The sequence below is a fragment of the Dasypus novemcinctus genome, chromosome 1 (genome assembly GCF_030445035.2).
Source record: "Dasypus novemcinctus isolate mDasNov1 chromosome 1, mDasNov1.1.hap2, whole genome shotgun sequence".
Lineage (NCBI taxonomy): Eukaryota > Metazoa > Chordata > Mammalia > Cingulata > Dasypodidae > Dasypus > Dasypus novemcinctus.
The window spans coordinates 104,503,532-104,519,471 of NC_080673.1; the positions used below are offsets into that span (position 1 = coordinate 104,503,532).

At 36.4% G+C, this 15,940-nt stretch overlaps 1 protein-coding gene across 4 annotated transcripts in view; it reads left to right on the forward strand.

Moving 5' to 3' along the window:
• Positions 1 to 15,940, forward strand: part of LOC101433248 (sperm-tail PG-rich repeat-containing protein 2) — a 103,538-nt gene that overhangs the window by 45,185 nt on the left and 42,413 nt on the right. The window lies entirely within an intron of this gene.

Sequence of the window (15,940 nt, forward strand, 5' to 3'; positions counted from 1 at the left end):
TATTATTGTGTATATTTACTTAATATAATAGTAACTGCTGTAACAGATAGATACCCACCTTTCTGCGTCTTAATACCCTAGATGCTTTCTTCCTCATTCATACCACTGCATATCCTGCAATCCTGGTTGGTAAGTAGTTTTCCACCATGTAGAGTCAGGAGTCCAGATTTACTCCATTCATGTTTGTATCATCTCCTAGGGCCTTGGTGTCATCTGTGTCCTGCTGGCAGAAGGCAAGAGTATGGAGAATAGTGAGTGGAGGTTTTTTGAAACAGGCCTGGGAGCTAAAACTCAGTCACATGGCCACAGAGAGCTGAGAAATACAGTCTGCATAATTAGGAAAGAAGAGGAAACAGATTTAAATTACTAGAAATCTCTGCCACATGTATAATCATATGTGATACATAGATATTCTTTTCCTGAATTTGAAAGCAGAATAATTTACTTTTTTTCCCCAGAGGTACTGGGGAGTGACCCTGGACCACATACATGGAGAGCAGGCGCTCAACCACTTGAGCCACATCTACTCCCCAGAGTAATTTACTTTTAAAAGAATTTAAATAGGATAGTGTAAGGATCATTTATTCCACAAATTATGTATTTTTTAAAAGGAGTTTCTCCCCGATTAGAATATCTTCTAGCATAAGATAGCAGATCCATCTCATCCAGATTTTAAATTTCATACCTGCTCAGAGTTGAGCCAAGATTTCATTGAGTCAGTTGGAATGTATGAGTTATCTGTGAATGCATATTAATATATATATAATGTGTGTGATTTTTTTTTATTAGAGAAGTTGCAAGTTTACAAAACAATCATACATAACATACAGGATTCCCATACATCACTACCAACACCTTGCATTGTTGTGGAACATTTGTTACAAAATGATGAACAAAATATTACTGCTAAGTATCAATGACTTACATTTGGTGTATTTTTCCCCATAAACCACCCTATTGTTAACACTATGTATTAATATTGTATATTTGTTATAGTTCATTAGAGAATGTTCTCATATTGGTATGGTTAACTATGATCCATCTTGGGTTCCCTGTGTTATATGATCCCATGCCTAGTATAGTTCATCCAAAGTGTATACCTAGTGGCTCTCAATTTCATCACAGCATTGTGCTGTCATCACTTCAGTCAAATTTTTTTTTTACATTTTTTATTGTCTTTTTTTAAAGATACATAGATCACAAAAAATGTTACATTAAAAAATATAAGAGGTACCCATATACCCCTCAACGCCCCCCCCATTCCTCCCTCATCAACAACCTCTTTCATCATTGTGGCACATTCATTACATATTTCAGTCAATTTTAGAACATTTTCATTACTCCAAAAGGAAAAATCTCATACCCCCTTATACCCTCCTATTATTGACCCTTAGCATTGATATATTACCTTCTATGCCATTGATGTAAAAATATTACATTATTACTCTTAACTATAGTCCATAAATTATAGCTGTTGTATTTCCCCCTATATTACCAAATTCTTAACACTTTTTAGTAGTGATGTACATTTGTTCTAGTTCATGGAAGAACATTGTTGTATTTGTGCTATTAACAATCGTCTTTATCTATCACCAAGTTCACTATGTTATACAGTCCCTAGATTATCCTCTAGCTTTCTTTCAATTAACATTTACATCCCTGGACTACCCCTTTCACCCACAGTCACATTTACAAATCAGCAGTGTTAGTTATACTCCACTATAATATGCATGTGATGTGTGTGATTTTCTAAATTGCCAGATGTAAGTAAATAGGGTTTTGAAACTGTTGTACTTTCACACTTTCATGAGATCAGGAAGAGATAATCCTAGGAAGGAAAATGACAAAAATTATAAATGGACTTAAGGAAAGGGCAAAGAGATACCTTGGGCAAAGAATAGGTATTCTCAGGAATTGGTTTCACCCTCATCTTAATACTCTAGTTATTTGTTCATACATGTCTCCATCTTTGGTCTTAGGCTCAAGCACCTTCAGAAAGCATTTGTTTCATGGCGATAGAGTTTTTGGTCTTTTGATAGAGTATTAGGTCTTTTGAATTGTTAACTGTTTCCTTAAAATATTTTAATTGTAATTTGTATATTTCAAACACAATAGTACAAAAATAAATGCCCCTATCATCTAGATATAATATATTAAAAGCTTGTCACACTTATATGTGGATCTCTTCCCTGGGTCTTGAAAAAGAATTTCTTTCATATTTTGCATTCATCTATGCCTAAGAATAGTTTTTCAAATTATACATGATTTTTCTTCTGAGATATTCACCTCACCATAGTTGAATGAGGTGATCCATTTGTTATGCAAGGAATACCCTTATCCTTCAGATGAGAGTCAGCCTCCTAAAATGTTGGGGATTGGCTCACAGTATAATAATATACCAAATAAACACAATTCTTAAATAAAATCAGTACTCAAAAAATAATTGGGGGAAGCGGATTTGGCCCAATGGATAGGGTTGTTGTAGAATTTGAGAGAAGTTCAATTATTTGAGTATAGAGAGGCCAGGACTCAGGAATGATTTTGAGAAGGAAAAATGGTTTATTGACGGCCGGCCGGACTCGGGAACTTCTGTTTGAATCCCGAGCCCCGAACAAGATTTTCAAACGTCTTTTATACAGAGAGGAAAGGCCAAATGGTCCCTTTGTTTCAGTTCTCAATAGGCTTCAATTAGCATATATATCTTCCACATCTTAGGTAAGCTTTTAGCATGGACTCCAGATATTCTAGATAAGCTTTTAGCATATTTACTTTTTGCATTTCCCCTAAATACTTAAAGTTTATAGCCCTTGCATTGTTAAACTGTTTCCTGGGACTGGAGCCTGTTGTCATTGTCCCTAAGGGCAGGACTGCAGCCTCTTACCGTTCCACACCCACAGCCTTCAGCTTAGGTTATCTCTGAAGAGACAAAGAGCCTTCCACCCATAGCCCACATCATTCCCCCCCTTTTGCCAAAGTTTAACTTGCTAAGCTTTGGCATAATTATTATTGGAGCTATGAGGTGGATGGCTGTTTGTTGTTTTGATTGATTATTTATCAGTCTTTAGTACAGCATCCAGGACTGTTTTTAGAAGTTTAGAACTTTTCATTCTGGACAGCAGAATCTTGGGCAGGGGCCTCCTGCAGTTATTCTGCTGCCACTGGCACTCACGTGAATTTCCAGTCAGGTTCCAGATCCATCTATTACTTTTATTTTATTCTTAAAGAGTTTACACCTTTAATTTAAAAGGGGTGCTGAAGGGAGATGATCTCTTTTCTGTAACTGCTTCCTGCTGGCCATGGGCTGTAGTCATTGCCTAATAAGGTGTAAAACTCTTAATTTATTCTAACTGGAGGAAGATGGATCTGGCATTCTGTACGAAGTTGGATGAAGTTTTCATATGGTTAATAAGATGTTCACTCTGAAAGAAACAAACTTAATTAAAAATTTGGAATACCCGTTTTTAAAAGAGGACACATTGGATTACAGAGGTAGACAAGGTTAGATGCCTATAAAGATGGCACTCCTTAAAAGCTGGTGGGAACAGCATATATATTCTTTTTTAAGTTATCCATCTTTAGAGAGAAATTGCAACAGACACTTAGCTTTGTCTGAAGACACATTCCAAGCTGTTCAATGATTGACACTCATTCGCTCTGTCAGATGCTCCTGGTGAACTGGCACTCCTTGGGCAACTGGCTTCACTCAGGATTAGAACACTAATTTGGAAATACTCTTAGTTTTCACCTGTGGGAGTGATCAGAACTACAGAATAAAGATTTTTACACCTTGGTTTTCATTGTACAATTTCTAGCAATTTTGACTTGTTCAATAGGTGACTCACCATCAGCAAGCAAGCCTCACTTTTGCTACACAGCAGAGTACAGCAGAATATAGAAGTTGACTGAGACTGGCTGAGACTGCCACCTTATTCTATAGACATGTTATTAACTGTTTAGAAAATGATTTTACCAGGAATTTAACATGTCTAATATACTTCTGCACTTGATCCAAAATAGAAAAGATAACATTACAATTATTAGGCATATATTTAGTACAGGATAAAAGTACAGCACTTAATATTAACTAATGTATTACTTAATGCATAAGGATTCAGAGTTGCAATTATTAGTTTTGAGTTTCAGGTTTGTAATACCTTACATGTTATCTCTCCATGAGAGCAGGCCATAATGCCAATTGTGTTTAAGTTTCACTTACAGTATCCTGGTATCATGGCTCCACTTAGCATGTTCTTCAACGCAGTGAGCAAGTTGCAGCATCCTTCATCTTAGAGAGATTTTCCAGTATTCCACTAGCCTGGTGCATAGGGCTCTCTGGCACTATGGAACAGTGCCAGTCTGGAGGCGATATCCATTGTACACTTGGCTGTACCGAGTCATTATTGGCTGCTGCAGGAGCTTGAAACTGCAATATAGTTTCCATCGACTTCAGGAGCAGAACCAGAGACTGATATAGCACATATTTTAATTGAGGGGTCAGTGACCAGCCTAGCCAATAACTCACATGGAGAGGCCACCTGTAATGTATTCAAGGCCTGGTTTGAATGCACAAGAGTTTGACAATGTTAAAATTTATTCCTTGTTTTTATATATATTTTAAACAACTTAATGCAACACATATATCAAATGACTGTTTACTTACACAATTTTACTATGAAGATAACAGTAGGTACTTTACTTTAGTAATAGAGGAAAAATATTATTTTTCATTGTTAGAATGAAAACAGAATATTTCCAATAGAATCAGGACAACTTTTTATTACCATTTACTTAAATGTGTACTTTGCAGTGGCCTTCAGACAGGTTTATTATCATGAAGTTATTTCTGCTACCAATACCAATATAAGTTTTTTTAGTTAACAATGACTTCTACAACTAGAACTATTTAAACATTTTCAGTTTGGAAGATGTTTTACAAACTCTTTATAATTGACTATAACCACATTGACTAGCCACCTCATGTTTAAATAAACTTACTAAATTACAATTACCAATGAAATAAATTCACTCTTTATTTAAGAGAGCATATCTACAATCTTTTTCCTTCAGCCTAATTTCATTCATTAAAGATTTCATACATAATGTTAATTTAGTTTATAAATTAACTATGGGAGATTACACTCAAGTTAAATAAAATTGAAACCATAATAGTTTATGCAAGGAATGTTCTCTTTTTCCCTTACAGGAAGCTAAAAACTTCTTTTCTTTAAGTTATGAAAATTATTAATTTAAAAGCATACTGACTACCAGGTTTTAAAACACATGTATACTGACTACCAGGTTTTAAAACACATGCATACTGACTACCAGGTTTTAAAACACATGCATACTGACTACCAGGTTTTAAAACACATTACACAATTACTTAATTTTTTAAATCATAACCCAGGAAAGATCTCTCCATAGTTTTTATGGACTTTCCTTTACTTACTGAAATTTGTTAATAGAGCCACTAATTACCTTTATTTTGTTAGAAAGAAATCTTCTGGAAGAAAATAAGGCTCACCAGATTGTGGAGAAGAAAATAATTTATTCTCAATCTTGCAAGAAGGGGTGCAGAGCCAGGTATGGCTGGTGCCATGAACAAAGAAAAATGACACAATTTATACCCCTAAGCCTAGCATGCAAGCTCTTCCTCTGTTTTTCCATAGATTGGATACTTCAGAAGTTACAGTTTATCTGAGATTTAACTTTCCCACCCAAAAGTTTGATTTAACTGCTTCTTCTATAACATTCCAACCATTTTAGTTTTTACCTGCTCCCCTTTGTCAAATAAGGAATAGAATTTAGTGCTGAAATGGCACCAACTTAGTTAGCTCCTTCTTTGGCATCCTTCCACTGCCCATAGGACTGGCCTAAACTGGTCTCCTCCACTGCTGTCCAACCTGGGAGTGGGAGACTGAGGCAGCAGGCCGCCGGGTTACATCAACATTTTTCTTATGTGAAAATTAACCTAATTTTTTTTTTTTTTTTTGCATTTTATGGCTGACAAAGGTTTAAACTAGGAAATTACCAGGCAAACTGATTCTTATTCCCTAGCCTAGTAGATAGGTTTAATCTGCCACACCTAGTCTTGCCTTAAAAGCTCTTGCAAAGAGGAGGCCCTTTCCCAATTGTTTCCATAATCAGATTTCTATGACTTTTTCATCCTGCTTAGTTTAATTTGGGCTTTAAGAATATTTATAAATATAACTGCATATTTAATTTTTAACAATTTGAATAGACCTCTTTTAAGAATTTTTGTTAATTTGATATTATCCTGATGTATGAAGACATACATTGAGCATTTTTTAAAATGGGCAGACACAAAGAGTTAGACACAAACACAACTCATTGATATTACTTATAATTTGCATTATTTTATATACTGTTTAGCTTAATTAATTAGGGGTCCAGAAATACATATTACTTATATAACTGCATATTTAACCTCAACAATTTGAGCAAATAGGCAGATATAAATAGTTTGAGACAAAAACATAACTTTAATTACTTTAAACTTCTAATCTTTACAAAACAAGTGTGACTGCAAACATTTCAAAGACTCTTGAAACTCTTCTTACTTTGCACTATGACCATGCAGTTTACCACAAGAATTTTCCTTCTTACTTAATGGACTGTAATAACCAAAATGTTCTCAATGCCTTAGCACCATTTTGTTTTAGAACTTTATATTTTACCTTGAAATTAGCAGAATTTTGGATAAGCAACAAGATTAATTTTATATATATTTACTGAGGCTATTTGAAGCCTCAGGGAGACAGACTGCTTTCTCTCATGAATTGCCACTCTTAGGAACACTGACCGTCAAGGCAGGAGACTTCTCTCCCTCCACCCCCCTTCACTTTCCCCCGCTTCCAGGCAGTCGGGTGCACAACAAACAGGAATGCGGCTTATGAATAGAAGGGTGGACTCACTGGAAAGGGGCAAGCCACTCCCCCCTTTCCAGCTTTCAGCCAAAATGGGCAGACAGAACCTACTCAAATTTGGCAACTCTCCCAGGAATCCAGCCGCCCTGACTGGGACATTCCCAAAAAACTTGGGTGCTTGGCGCGGACACAGATGGCCTCCAAGCCCCGGCAAAGGGCCAGACCAGAGACAAGACAGCAGAGCATGCACCAACATCTAGACTCCGCAAACATCCAGACTCCTCAGCTTTTGCCCCAGAATCATTTCACCCCCTTGCCAATGGCAAGGGAGGGCTCCAGCTCAGCTGTAATTCCACTCTACATAAGGACACAACTCCAACACTAGCCTTGAGCTGACACAGACAGAAGCACAAAGGTCACTAATCTGAGCCACAAGTTTATATATTTATTTTCACCATGGCTTCCCCCACAGCCATCACAAACCTCAGAACACTTAACATTTGGTATAAAGCGAATTCATTCACAAATTAGCACCATAACAAAAGATTTCAGCTAGACTTTTCCACTGTTTAAACTTTACACCCAGACCAAGCTCCACCAGAAAAGCCGATCCATTTTCCTGTAACCAAGTTTTGTTTTCCTTAATCTAGACCAATTTCCAGGACATTAGGACTTGAACCTATAAATAGCCCTTCCTATTAAAATCGAGACTCCACTCCTTTAGTGGATATAAGACCAGTACCAGATTCTAACATGCAGTTAGACAAAGCCAAAACACCAGGGCTTTTCCCCGGTTTTCCTCCTTTTCCCAAGCCTAGAGAGAACGGCTTCCCCCCAGCCTTCTGGGGCTACTAGGGTTCTCTCGGGAGGTGATCAGCCTCCCCTTCCTAGCAATTAAAGCTAGGGCCTTCCAGACTGTGCTCACCCGGGGAGTCTTACCTTCTTCCATGTTCGGAGTTCTTTTTCGTTCCCAGAATCTTTCTCTTCAGACCTTCCACTGCCCTCGATTTTTGTCGGGAAGATTCTGGTGGAGCCCAAATCTTTTCTGGATTAAATTTAATCCAGGGGTGCCCGGATTTGGGGTTCACCCGAGTCCTCCCGGCTTCCTTGGAGATTTGGAAGGGGCAGCAAAATGCTACCGTCTCTGGCCTTCCTTTGTTGTCCCATCTGGGTCGCCAAAAATGTTGTAGAATTTGAGAGAAGTTCAATTATTTGAGTATAGAGAGGCCAGGACTCAGGAATGATTTTGAGAAGGAAAAATGGTTTATTGACGGCCAGCCGGACTCGGGAACTTCTGTTTGAATCCCGAGCCCCGAACAAGATTTTCAAACGTCTTTTATACAGAGAGGAAAGGCCAAATGGTCCCTTTGTTTCAGTTCTCAATAGGCTTCAATTAGCATATATATCTTCCACATCTTAGGTAAGCTTTTAGCATGGACTCCAGATATTCTAGATAAGCTTTTAGCATATTTACTTTTTGCATTTCCCCTAAATACTTAAAGTTTATAGCCCTTGCATTGTTAAACTGTTTCCTGGGACTGAAGCCTGTTGTCATTGTCCCTAAGGGCAGGACTGCAGCCTCTTACTGTTCCACACCCACAGCCTTCAGCTTAGGTTATCTCTGAAGAGACAAAGAGCCTTCCACCCATAGCCCACATCAGGGTGTCTGCCTACCACATGGGAGGTCCGTGGTTCAAACCCTGGGCCTCCTTGACCTGTGTGGAGCTGGCCCATGCGCAGTACTGATGTGTGTAAGGAGTCCCCTGCCACACAGGGGTGAACCCGCATAGGGGAGCCCCACACACAGGGAGTGCACCCCATAAGGAGAGCCACCCAGCGTGAAAGAAAGTGCAGCCTGCCCAAAAATGGCGCCGCACACACGGAGAGCTGACACAAGATGATGCAACAAAAGGAAAACACAGATTTCTGGTGCTGCTGGAAAGGATAGAAGTGGTCACAGAAGAACACACAGCGGATGGAAACAGAGAGCAGACAACTTGGGGGGGGGGGGAGAGAAAAAAATAATTGGACAATTTTCTCACAGGTTTTCATATAATGAGTTTGTGTATATATCTGTGTAAAAAACTGAAACAAACATTTCCTGAAAAAATGCTTAATTTTTATTATGTGAGATAATTCTATGTTTTCTTCCTTAAAAAAAAGAGACTGATATCCACCTACTAAATTGATTTTAATTCACTAAAGGATATTGACCAGCAATTTAAATTTTTGTTCTAAAGTATGCATACATATACACATTCTCTATATAAAAGAAGAATTAATGTGGTCATAGAATAGGCATATCTTCAACTCTACTAGATATGAAAAATATACCTCCAAAGTAGTTATACAAATTTACACTCCTAATAACAATGTAAAAGAACTCTCCCCCCCACATTCTTCTAATATAGTTGGTGATATCATCATACTTAACACTTTTGCCAAACTAATGGGTTTAAGATGGTTTCTTGTTTTCCTTCATATGTATATACATTTTGTTTATTCATTCTTGTGCTGATGAACACTTGATTATTTACATCTTTTGACAATTATGAATAATGTTGCTATGTATATCAGTGTGCAGATATCTGTTTGGGTCTGTTGAGTTCCTATTCTCAACTCTTTTGTGTATATAGCTAGAAGGGAGATTACTAGTCATATGATAATTCTATATTTAATTTTTTGTGGAACCAACAAACTATCCACAGCAGCTGCACCATTTTACAGTCCCATAACAATGAACAAGTGCTCTTATTTCTCTACATATTCTCTAACATTTATTTTTCTCTTGTTAAAATAGTAACCATGCTAGTGAGTATGAAAGCGTATCTCATTTAAAAAATTTAATTTACATTTTTTGCCTTTGTTTTTAATATAATAAACTTTATTTTTAGAGGTTTTAGATTATAGAAACATTACGTCAAAATTATAAGGGATTCCCTTATATCTCACCCCCTTTCCCTCCCACAAATCCCCCTATTAATAATCTTACAATTGTGTCGTACATTTGTTGTAATTGATGAGTAAATACTGAAGCACTTCTCAAAACCAAGGTCTATAGTTTACATTGTGGTTTACACTTAATTCCAATGCCTTAAAAATACCCTGTTCCACCTTTTATTCCCTCTCTCTCCCCTCAGAACCTCTGGTAACTACTACCTTTTTATCAGTGGTATATATTCCTATTACTACAATATTAATAAGTTTACTTCATCCATGGTTGCATTCCCCCCTTATGTTTGTTTATTCCTCAACCTTGAGGATTTTGCGGTGGTGATGTCTGTTCTGCCTCAGATTGGAAAGGGGTTTAGATCTGTGGGGCAGATGGAAGGAACTGTTTTGCTTGCAGTTGTAGATACTGTTTGTTTTTTGTGATGGGGGTTGTTCAGCATCATTATTTTGTTAGTTGTCCTGGGCGAATCTGATGAACTGGAGAGTAGGTGTTGGCTGCAACTCTCCAGAGATTCAGATCTCAACAGGTACATGAATAGACTGAAGATTTAAGTCTCTGAGACATATGTTTAATGGGTATAGTGCTAATTATAGGCTCAAATAAAAGGGGTAGATGAATCATGTGTAGGGAAATTATAAATGAGTCTATCTCTGTTACTTTGAGGAAATAGGTTATCATATATCCCAAGGTAAAGCCCACCGAAAGGGTGCTGATTTCAAGGGATTTTGATTGTGTGCCTTGCCTATAGTGTCCTCAGGAGTACCCCTATTTGAGGCTTTCTTCACAGTAGCAGTTGGCAAGATCTGCCTGAGACATGCATAAGAGTAACCTCTTAAATGACCTCCTGACTCAGTTTGAAATATTCTAGTCATAATTTTTTTTTTTTTGTATTTGATGTTTCCCCCTTTTGGTCAAGGTCTTTTTCCAAATGCATTGCTGTTTGGTGCTTAGTATTAATTCCTTGTTACTAGGGAGGCTCATCCCTGGGAGTCATGTCCCATGGTGAGGGGAAGGTAGAGCATTTCTTTGATTAGTTTGGCTTAGAGAGAGGTCACATTTGAGTAATAAGTTGGTTTTCAAGAGGTGATTCTTAGGCAATAGTTATTATTAGGCTAAATTTCAATTTTATAAGGATTGTAATTTTTAAAAAATTCTAAATTTCATCTAATTCTGCTCTACTCTTTGTTATTTCTTTCCTTCTGCTTGCTTTGGGATTAGTTTGCTGTTCTTTTTTCTGTTCTCCAGGTGTGCAGTTAGGTCTTTTATTCTTTTTTTTATATAGACATTTGGGGCAAAAATTTTGCTGTAGCATTGCCTGTGCTGGATCCCATAAATTTTGATGTGCTGTGTTCTCTTTTCCTTTTGCCTCAAGATATTTACTGATTTCTCAATGACTGATTCAATCTCATTACTTGTGCTTGGTCTGTTGAGGTCTTATAATTCTTCTATAATCTGTGTAGGTTATTCTTCTATTTCTAGAAATTCGTTCATTTCCTCTAAGTTGTCCAACTTGCTTGCACACAGTTTTTCATACTGTCCTCTTATAAATCTTTTTATTTCTGTGGGGTCAGTGGTGATGTCCCCTCTTAGGTTTCTGATTTTATTTGCATCTTCTCTCTCTCTGTTTTTCTTTGTTTGTCTAGCTAAGGGTTTGCCACTTATATTAACCTTCTCAAAAAATCCTTGTTTTTCAGCACTTTATGTCATCTTTGTGCCTTCTGTGATGAGAAATAAGTTGAAATAAAAGGTTTGTGATGAGAAATAAGTTGAAATAAAAGGATCCCTTTTATGTGATATCAATTTTCTCTTGCTCATTTCAAGATTCTTTCTTTTGCTCTGGCTTTCAGCATTAGGATTGACATATGTCCAGATGTATATCTTTTTGTGTGTATTTTTCTTAGAGTTTATTGAACTTTATGTGTAGATTAATGTTTTTCATGAAATTTGGGATGTTTTAAGGTATTATTTTTTCAAATACTCTTTTTTTTTCTGTCCCCTCCTTCAGGGATTCCCATTGTACATATGCTGTTGTGTTTGATGGTGTCCCACAGGGTTCTGAGGCTATCTTTATTTTTCTTCATCTGTTTTTTCTTTCTTTTCCTTGAACTGGTAAATATCACTTCACTTGTTTTTTTGTTTTTTAAAATTTATTTTCTCTCCTCTTACCGCCTCCCCTCCCCCAATTGTCTTCTCTCTGTGTCCATTTGCTATGTGTTCTTCTGTGACCACTTCTATCCTTATCAGCTGCACTGGGAATCTGTGTTTCGTTTTGTTGCATCATCTTGTTGTTGTGTCAGCTCTCCATGTGTGAAGCGCCATTCTTGGGTAGGCTGCACTTTCTTTCATGCTGGGCGGCTCTCCTTATGGGGTGCACTTCTTGCGCGTGGGGTTCCCCTATGTGAGGGACACCCCTGCGTGGCACAGCACTCCTTGCACGCATCAGTACTGTGCATGGGCCAGCTCCACACAGGTCAAGGAGGCCTGGGGTTTGAACTGTGGACCTCCCATGTTATAGGTGGACACCCTATCCATTGGGCCAAGTCTGCCTCCTTTGACTTGTTTTTAATCTCACTGATTGTTTTGTCACTTTGAAATTCTGTTGAGCCTGTTCAGTGACTTTCATTTTATTATTCTATTTTTCAGTTTCAGTATTTCTGTTAGTTTCTTTAAAAATAATTTCTATCTCTTTATTTTCTCTACTTGATGAGACATAACTCTTATATTTTCCTTTAGCTCTTTAGATATGCTTTTGTTCAGTTTCTTGAACATGTTTAAAATAAAACTGATTTATTAAAGTTTTTGTCTAGTATGTTTAACACCCTGACAATTTATATAGTCAGCCTCTTTTCCTTTGCATGGGTCCTATTTTATAGTTCTTTTTGTGTCTCAATTTTTGTTGTTGTTGAAAACTAGACATTTTATATAATATAACTTGACAAGTCTGGAAAACATCCTCTTACCTCCCACTAGGTCTTGTTTTTGTTTCTTTTTATGTCTTTAGTGATTTTCATGGACTAGATTTCTGAATTCTGTATTCTTTTTCTTGTCTATCTTATGAAATCTCAGCCTAGTTACTTGAGAAGGCAACTAATGATTGCACAGAGATTTCCTTAAATTTCTTGAACCAGTAAGCCTCTCAACCTTGTCTGAGGTGCTCTGTGGGACATGTGTCTGTTGGCTCATTTCCCACACTCAGACAGGCAGTTTGCATGTTTGTCTTAGCCTTCATTTCCTATTTGTGTAGAGCCTCAAAGGCAGGTAGAGGTAAGAGCTTTGTATATTCTTATATATTTCTGGGGTGTGTACGTGGCTCTGGGCATAGGTATAGACTATATGTACATATGGCCTACAGGATTCACAGGGATATATGGGAGTTTTTCAGATTCCCTTATAGATATCTCATTCTCAAGGTTTTCTTTAAGTTTTATGGTTAGGTTCTTCTTTGTTCCAACACTTGTTGCTCCCTCAGATAGCTGTGATGTGAAACAATCTCCACTAATTTTTTTTTTTTTTAATCTCTCCACCCTTATCTGAGGAAAATGCTGTTTACACTGAATGAGGTTTGACAGAGGCAAGCCCTGTGAATGGGGTTTCTAGGGTACTGTCAGACAATTCAACTAATGGAATTTTCTGTGAATAGTGGTTTTGGGGTGTGGCAAAACTGTTTTGACCCCTTGCTTCTAGACTGCTGGTTTTCACTGTGATTGTAGGGTTGTTGGTTTTCATGGCTACCAACAGCTGGGGAAAGGAGGATGGGAATAAGAAGTTAGAATAGCATAAAGCTTGTTATTTTTACCAAGATTCTACCAGTTTTCTTGAATAAATGCTCCTTGATTATTATAAACCTTTAATTTTCAGAGTTCTAAAAAAGTTAATTTTGATAAATTTTGCTGCTGTTCTCATTGCTTTATGGTGAGCAGCTTTTCGAAGATCCTTACTCTTATTTCAGCTGTTATTACTTCTGCATTTTTAAACTGTTAACATTTTACAGAAACCTGAAACTAATTAGCACTTTTTCCTTGGAAATTTAGTTGAAGCTGAATTCACAGCTGAGTCAAAGTCTTTTTATTCAATTTGGAACTTAAATGTGAAAAACTGGATTTATGTAAAATGAAGCAGGGGCATCTTTGAATGCTTGAATGACCTGAAGTATCCGGGGACACTTGGCACATTGAAGATCTGAATAACTTTTCATTTTCTTGCTCATACTCTTTTTTTTCACCAAGTGTATGTGTGATGATTTGGCCCAATAGGTTCATGTCCTGTGACTATGGTATGAGTTAATCATGGATCCAACAATGCTTTGCAATGTTTGCAAAAGGAAGAGAGGAGTATACATTGATATAATTGAAGGAATTGTTTGAGTCATGCAATTGTAGTAGAACCCAGAACAGAATATAGATTTAGTGGGTGAATAATCAGGAAGGAAAGTACAATTTCATTTTGTAATTTGATTCCTTATGGACTGCACTAGAAATGATGTGTGTGGTACTCTGTAAAAATTATGAAGAATTATGAAGAACCAGATTGCCTGTGGTAAAAAGGAGAGTAATGAAATTGTGGGTTGTAGACATGTTTCCTTTTCACACCCTGAGAATTCTCATTTCTTTCTGGCCGTGGGATATTTTGCCCCAGGAATATTTCACTCTCTAGCTCTATGCTGTACCTGGTCATCAAGGACTTGACTATCCCATCATAATGATTAGTCTTCATTAACAGACAATGGCAAGTATCTTAGATATTTGAGTAAGATACAGTTAATAGAATATATGAGATAAATTCTGTAAACATAAGAAAGGTTCATAGAAATCTTGTGGTCTGACATTAGGATATTCTCTCCAAAGTGAAGAGCACATTGTAAGAGATAGTGTGATGGAGCCTGATTACCTGTTTTGTTTTTTTTTCTTTCTTGACTCCACCCATTTAATAATTATTTTTTCTTGGACAAGTTATTTAATGTCTTTGTGCCTCAGTTTCCTCATATGATAATAATAGTATGCTGCTCATAGGCTGATATAAAAAGTAAATGAGTTATGTAAAGCATAGTTCTGTACACATAATAAATACTCTATTAGTATTTGTTATTAGTGCACCTAATACTCCTTGTCACTAAGAAAGATAGATGAAATATACTCAATATACAATTACACGCAAAGCAAAATGATGACTATTACTCTTAATCAGAATTTGGGATTACTGGGAATTTTGGCTAATTCCAAACCTGATGAATAACAAAACTTCTATATAGATTAATATTCTTAGAAAAAAACTTTAATCATATATATGAATTAATATTTCTTTTTCCAGTAGTTATAGATCCCTGAGCTTAGTTTTAAAAAATTACATGATTATTCTTCACTTAATAAATCTCTGAAAGTAATTCTTGCTTCAAAATTATATTTTTTGTATATACTATTTCATTTCAGGATAATATATCTTGTGTTAGAAAATCAGAATAACGCCTCTAAACGTCCCTAAATGTACAAGATCTTTTTCACATATGAATAAGCATTACTTTCTCATATAAAACTTGATTTCTTTCTTGCTAAGTTATTACTCATAGAGGACAGATATATTAAGAAAATTCATTTCAGAATTTTAATAGGTCCAATTTATTTGATGACCCATTTTAGTAATTATGAATCAATCCAACTTGTATTTATTAGAATAAAAATCTAGATTGACTTTAAGAAAACCTGTTATGTAAAAATGTAGATTTACATATAAATTAAGGACATGGTTCTTACTATTCAAGAAGTGTGCGTTTGAATAGAATTGCGATATTTTGTGAAATTCCCATCTTGCATTTGAGAGAAGAACTGGAGATGGGGAGGCGATGCTCAGCAACTAAAGCCTTTATTTTCTTCTGTTTCTCCTGCATAAAAGCACAGGTTCTGCAGAGACCACTGTGAAGTTGACACTGTAATGATGTTAATTCAAATCTTATCCAAATTTCTGATAAATCTATGTAGCTCTTTAGCTGCTTTTCAAAATAATATTGTATGTGGTCTCAGTGAAAGCTAAGAATATTAATAGAAAATAAAGAAAATAATCCAATAATTATAGATGAGGAATTATTGTAGTTTTTTCCCTGAAGTAG